This window comes from Argiope bruennichi, chromosome 9, assembly GCF_947563725.1.
Source record: "Argiope bruennichi chromosome 9, qqArgBrue1.1, whole genome shotgun sequence".
Lineage (NCBI taxonomy): Eukaryota > Metazoa > Arthropoda > Arachnida > Araneae > Araneidae > Argiope > Argiope bruennichi.
This window is the reverse complement of record NC_079159.1, coordinates 53,953,476-53,961,147: the sequence shown is the minus strand read 5'-3', so window position 1 is coordinate 53,961,147 and position 7,672 is coordinate 53,953,476.

The following is a 7,672-nucleotide window of genomic DNA, read 5'->3' as shown; positions in this document are numbered from 1 at the left end:
ACTCTTTTTGCAGTTCTAATCATTTACAGCAATCAAAAATTTCCCATTATAAAAGTTGTTTATTATGATGAGAGGCTAATTCGATTTATTTTTCTATCTGCAATTGTAAGAAAGCTTATATAAGGAAGAGGAGAGAGACAAATAGTATGCAAGCAAAGGAGAAAATGCAAGTAATAATATAATAATAAAAATAATAAATAAAGCAAAAATAGAGGATAAGCTGGGGTAAAGAGAAAAAGTCCTTGAAATATATGAAAAACACATGTGAAGCGAAAGCGCAAAATGTTGCAATTCAAGAAAATCTGAGAAAATAAATTGTAAATAGATATTAAAAATGGAAACAGAACGGGAAACTTTTGAGACAACGCATTAATTTGCTGATCAGGAGATGAAATTAATGCTGATCTCAAAAGGAATTTTAGCATTTTCTCTATACAGTAACGGACAAGCAAAAGAAATGATATTATTTGCATCCCAAATACTCTAATAGACCAACGCTATAGAGATTTAAAAGCAATTTAAACTTGATATACACACAAAAAAAATGATACAAAATTTTAAAAAAAGGAAAGTGAACAATGTATTAAGGTTAAACAAAAAAGTAGTAAAGAAAAGTGCTTAAGAAAAAAAAATTAATGAATTCTGGTGGGTGGAAGGCCGATGCAGCTGAAATGAATCATGTGACACACACACACACACACATGCATACGCACACACACATGCATACCCACACACACACATACATACACGCGCGCTACACATAAGAACCATGGCACTTCAAACTTGCAATTATTTTATTTATTTAGTTATATTATAAGGAAAATTATCCAACAATGAAAATATAGTGATAAGAGAACGTCAAACCGAATTATAGAAAATGGATTTTTTTTAAAAATAAATTGTTCGAATAAACTGACCTTTTTAGTCCCTCGAAAAAAGAAAATTTTAAGAACATAAATTTTTGCACAGAAGGCTGTAAAAATGTTGATTTTTACAATGCAAAGATTAATTTATTTATTTTCATAGTGTTCTATAATTTGCTAAAATCCTGGCTAATAGAATCGTTGGTTTGAACAAGGGGAATGAAAATTAATGAAAATATAGAACTTATTCTTTTTGCAAATTTTTAAGGTTTTTCACCAATCGCTCTCAAAGTGTCGGGTAAACACTATAAGAGAGGTAAAAAATTGAAAAGTATCACTGAAAGAAACATATGAAAGGACTGTTACAAATACGCCATCTTGTGGCATAATTAGAAAAGCGATGCCAGTCAATGAAAATCAGAAAGCACGCCAGTAATTATTAAGCATGGGAAAATATTGTTACAAATTATCTTTAAAATTAAATTAAAAAAGATTCATTAAAACAGTGAAACAAACTGTGTGGAAATGAAAATTTTGCATTTTAAAATGGAATGAGAATATTTTTTGCTCAAATTATTGAAGAAAAATGTTAAAATTTCAATTATTTTTTAACGAATTAAATTCTAAATTGCTTGAAAAACACCTTCTCAATGAATATCTACAACCTAGGAAGTATGAACCTACATCCCAAATTTGGTAACGCCAAATTCAGCAATCTGTCTTGTTTTACTATATGGCACGTATCTATTATATAATTATTTCGTCAGGTAATTTAGAAAAAATATGCCATCTAAAAGCATCAGGCTAAAATATATTTTGATTAATTCAAAAATAAAATGCAACCCTTAAAAATGCGTTTATATTAATGATAAAAACAATATTTTATTATCACATATTTTAAATTTAATGAAAGAGAGAAATTATTTATTCATAAAAAAAAAAGTGGACACGAGTTTATTGCAAGTAAAAAAAACCTCTAAAGATTGCTTCTGTTTTTCAAAATATTAATTTATCTGCTTAAGAAATTACATACAGTGGCTCAAAAAATTGAGAGCACACCTTACTTTTACTTGATAAATGCGACTTTCAATATAAATAACACATTAACGGGAAGTGCAAACATGTTTTTATTTTTACACATAACAAATGATTTAATTTAGAGTAAAAATAAAGAAAAATCAAAAAAAAAAAAAATTTCTAAATTGAAAATTTTCAGAAGCATTTTAAATAAACATACACAGAATTTTGCCTCAAAAAATTGAGAATACACCAATGAAATTTTTGCAATATCACGCATAGAAACAAAGTGTCACTGTTAAGTTGCATATCTATTGGCTCTCATAATAGCCTCTAAACGTCATGGTACCGATTCGACCAATTTTTGGCGGTATCTGAAGATATTTTACCCCATTCTTCTTGCACCACTTGTTTTAAATGGGTTTTGTTTCTAATTTTGTGTTTTTGAACCACTTTTTCGAGTACGGCCCACAAATATTCAATGGCATTGATGTCGGGGTACTGTGGTGGTGTGTGTAACTGCTATTTACAATGAAAAAGACACCATATTTTGAAGTTACGTTTATTCTGTTTGGGGTCGTTGTCCTGCTGAAAAATGGAATTTCCATCTAAACCCAAATTTTTAGCACTTTCCTTTAGATTGCTGCGAAATATATCAAAGTAAACCGTATCATTTATAATGCCATCTATAAAAATTAAATTTCCTACCCCGGATGAAGCCATGTAACCTCAAATCATCACGGAGTCACCATCATGTTTAACTGTAGGACGTAAATTTTTTCGATACAAAACAGTATTAGGCTTTCTCCATACAGTAAGATGGTTGTCACTGACAAAAATATTGAGGTTTCTTTCATTACTAAATATAGATATCTTCCAAAGGTTATTGGTCTTCAATTGATGAGTTTTTTCAAACTTCAAATGCTTTTTCTGAATTTGCAAGCTGATGACCAGTTTCTCTCTAACAATGCGACTTTTATATCCAGCTTGTCTAATGGCATTTAGCACAGTTTCGGCACTTAGACTTCTGCCTATGATTTGAAAAGTTTCTGCAATAAGTTGGATGAACCATATGGTAGCAGCAATCTAAAGGAAAGTGTTAAAAATTTGAGTTTAGATGGAAATTCCATTTTCCAGCAGGACAACGACCCCAAACAGAATGCGCGTAACGTCAAAATATGATATCTTTTTCATTGTAAACAACAGTTACACACACCACCACAGTACCCTGACATCAATGCCATTGAATATTCGTGGGCCATACTCGAAAAAGTGGTTCAAAAATACAAAATTAGAAACAAAACCCATTTAAAACAAGTGGTGCAAGAAGAATGGGGTAAAATGTCTTCAGATACCACCAAAAATGGGTCGAATGGGTACCATGACGTTTAGAGACCATTATAAGAACCAAAAGACAAGCAATTTAATAGTGACACTTTGTTTCTATGCGTGATATTGCAAACATTTCATTGGTGTATTCTCAATTTTTTGAGGCAAAATTCTGCGTATGTTTATTTAAAATGCTTCCGACAATTTTTAATTTAGAAATTCTTTTTTGATTTTTCTTTATTTTTACTTTAAATTAAACCGTTTGTTATGTGTAAAAATAAAAACAAGTTTGCTCTTCCCGGTGATGTGTTATTTATATTGAAAGTCGCATTTATCAAGTAAACGTAAGGTGTACTCTCAATTTTTTGAGCCACTGTATATTAGATTATGACAATCAAAGTACATTAATAAAAAACCAAATTCAAAAAAAAAAATCTCCAATAGAAAATCTTTGCATGAACATTGTTTCATCCTTTCGCAACTTTAATGTTTCCATTTCCTTTCCCTTTGGCTTTTAAATATCATATCAGGAAAGTTCCTTCTAAAGATGAAGTTTAATTTTCCCTTACAATTATCATTTTTTCATCTTCCTTTACAGTAGTATTGTTCTTTAGAATTTTCCAACCTTAATTCCTTTCTCATTCCATTGACCTTTGACATTTTCGTTGGTACATTACGTCAAACATCTGGTATGGTGTTTAATTTTCAAGAATCCTTCATTAAAAGTTCAACTTTCAAAGAATGCATCAATTATTTTATATGAAAGCTTTCTTTAATTTTCAGTTACGTTCAAGAACAATCTTAGTCCATCAGAGTTGATTAAACCAAAACGAATCCCGTCTGTTCAAAATGAATCTTGCGCAAATATGCCGCATCATATCTAACTACAAAACAACAATTCAAGAGTCATAGTTCCATGGAAATAGTAGCTGGATTTGTTAATGTTTAACTGCATTTTTTGTCATGAAATACTCTGAGTTTTTTAAAATCTTCCTGTAATACCTACAAAGGATGTCGATATTCAAATAGCTAGCGCATTTGGCATGAAATATATAAGAATGAATCAAGGTAATGTAATTTTTTTAAAGTCTGCTACATATAACTGAATATTAGGGTTTATACAAAAATCGGTTTTCGAATTCGACATTTCCAGAAAAACCGGTTTTAGCCGGTTTTCGAATTTTTGTCAAAAAGAATTGAATAGGGAAAAATATTTTATTTTTTTAATTTATATAAAATAACAAAAAACGAAATCAATATCAAAATCAAAATATAAAAAAACCAAATTAAGGATTACTTGTACATATTACTTACACAAAATAACGAAAACTCAAACAAAAATTTCAAATAATATTTATATTATTTTCTCGAATTTTAATTTCTCCTAAGAAAATAGGATTTTAAAAAACATAAAATATTCACTGAACGGTGGTTAAGTCTCGTTCTTATTTTGGACACAATATTGCCTGAAATTGAACATATTCGTTTACTAGTTACTGAGTATGGCATCAAATTACAAATTTAAGTTTTTTATTCTTTTATTCGTTTGTTCAAATAATGAAAATTCAGCTTTCAGTGTCTTTGGATTTGTAAGTTTTTCTTCAGGGTCTTCAAGAATCTAAACAATTATATTATTTCCGACAATTATTTTATGAACTGCTTTCAAATGATTATGTAGAGTGCTCGTAGATGATCCTCTGCAGCTCAACATTTTACTACAATGATTTGAGATAGCCGAACTTTTTGAAAATATCCCAAACTTCCGACTTACTCATTTTTATCTAAAAATGAAATTAAAGTTATTGAATAAATATTTTTGACGCTTATTTTACAATTTTACTACTTTAACTATTAATATTAATGCAATTTAAAATAATCTAATCTACATATTTTCTAGGAATTTTGAAAAAAAAATGCCTAGATGCCTAGCTAAAGATATAATTTATGTTAAAACGTTACGAAAGAAAATATGGAATACTTTATCACCCTGTGTTTTATTTAAAATTCCATTAAACAGAAGCCAGAACTTCTTATTTTACACTAATATTTGAAAGAAGAAATTTATATAATAAATTTAAATTTTAAAATGTAAGATAGAAAATATAAACATAAAAATTAAACATACTTAATACTTACGTTATTTTTACCGAATATAACAACTTTATATTTTTGTTTCCAGTTTTCACCTTCACAATATTAAGCAAACCTGTCGTGACTCGAAACGGATCGGATTCTGAGACCACATTTCGACAATTCCATTTCATTAAGGGGTGAGACGCGGAACGATGAAAACATTTGAACTTGGATTTCTCACATTAGATACTTTTTTAGTTCTATTTTTTTTTCACGTGTATGTGAGTGTTATGTCATTTCTGACAGCATATTATTTTAACTGAATATTTTGTATTGATATGGCTAGTTCAAGTGGTGTAAAAAAGCTTTCAGGAGTGGCACGAATAAAATTTTATATGATATCATTAAATACTGTGATCAAGAAGCAGAAAACGGGGAATTATTTATTCCTTTAACACGTTCTTCGAAACGAGCCAGTCAAATTGCTGACGTTTCTATTAGCACCGACTTCATACCAATAGACAAAACATCCGACGAGAAGCAAGAGATGAACTTTATCAAACTTTTGTTTCACCTAGAATAAAAAGTGAAAAGGGATTTCATAAAAAACATAAATTGACGAATTCGAGGCGCAACTGTGCAGTGCACAAGCACTGGCCAATGAAACTTGCAACGTTGAAAAAATGTGTGTTGCTGCCCGTTGCATAGAATGAATAGCAAATAAAATAAGTTCAAAATTAATTTTTACATAATAATCTGAATTCTTAAAACCGGTTTTTTAAATTTAAAAACCGGTTTTCGAATGTGACAAATTTACTTTAAAAAACCAGTTTTTTAAAACCGGGTTTGAAAACCGTCAAACCCTACTGAATACTATATTTCCTTGCATTCAAATTCAGTGTTATTTTAAAACAAAATTACATTATAAAACTAGCTGAAAGCTTATCTCTCTTAATTTTTAAAAACAAATGGTAAATTTTATGTTGTTTTAGGTTACAGAAATTTGGTTATATTGTTAAAAAGCTAGAAATTGCAAAGTGTATTCTTTTTTTACTAACTTTAGTAAAAAAAGGATGCAAGACTGCAAATAAGGGAAATGCGTAGTAAAATGAACAGAACGCCCCACCCCAAATAAATAAATAAATTAATTAAAAAAATGTACTAGCTTGTACTGATATATATACTACTAATAAAAACGAATGTGTATGTGCTGGAACTCTGCAGGTTAGGATATTTGACATACAGCGACGAAATTTAGCACATGTATATCATGGAGGATGGGAATGTGCACCTCGGTGCGACATTTGAAAATTTTAATTAATTGAAAATAAAGCTGAACGTTGGCAATTTTCCTCGAAAATTTCTAAAAATACTACAGGTAAAAATAAATTTTACATTGCTTTAAAATGCGGGAAAAATGCCCCTTTAATTATGCCAATTTTATAATCATGGGAGAGAGAAAATTATTTGACGAAACAAAAAGGTATTTTTGGAAACTTCATTCAGAATAAAATTGCAAATCATAATCATAGAATCATAAATTTGAATTTCTAATTTTTCGATTTATAAACATAATAAATTTACCTGGGGAATTATGACAAATGGAAATCAATTTATTATGACATGATAAACATAAGGCAATCAGCACCGACTCAAATTTTTAAACGTCCATTCATCATCTGGCAGTTATTGCTTATAATAGCGGTATTAAGTCAGCAATTATTTGAAGTTTGTTTTTTACGATATGTTTTCTTTGATAATATATCGTGATAGTTCTTTTTAATATCGTTTTAGTTTTTCACATAAACATTTTCATTAAGAGTTTTTTTTATTAGATTCTCAGATAAACCTGGCAATGCTTTGCTGTTGCTAGATTTGAACATATACATAGATTAAATGAACACAATTGAAAATTTGATATCAATTGTTGTATTTAGTTAAAGTAAGATATTTACATACACATTATTATTTTTTGTATTTTGATTTGTTTGTTGTATTTGATTGTTGTATTCAACTTCAAGCTCATTGCATTACTCTTTGCCCAAGGTTTCTGGGGATTCCATCTGGCTTATATGTCAAGAAATTGCTTAGTTTTCCTACATGGAAGCATGCAACATATGAGAAAACATGGATTCTTCAAATCAGTGCATATATGTACAATGCTGGATCTGGTGATTTGTTTATCGCTATTGCAAAAATCAGTTTTAATCTTTTGAATTGGAATGACATAGCTATTGATTGTGTGGTATTAGCTCTCCTTTGAATTTGTGAATTAAAATAGTTGCTTTAAGGACATTGTGCAATAACCTTTTGACTGTAAATTTAGCAAACTGAATGAAACTGAATGGATCACTGTTTCTAAAAAGAATAACCAACATTACTTTCAGATC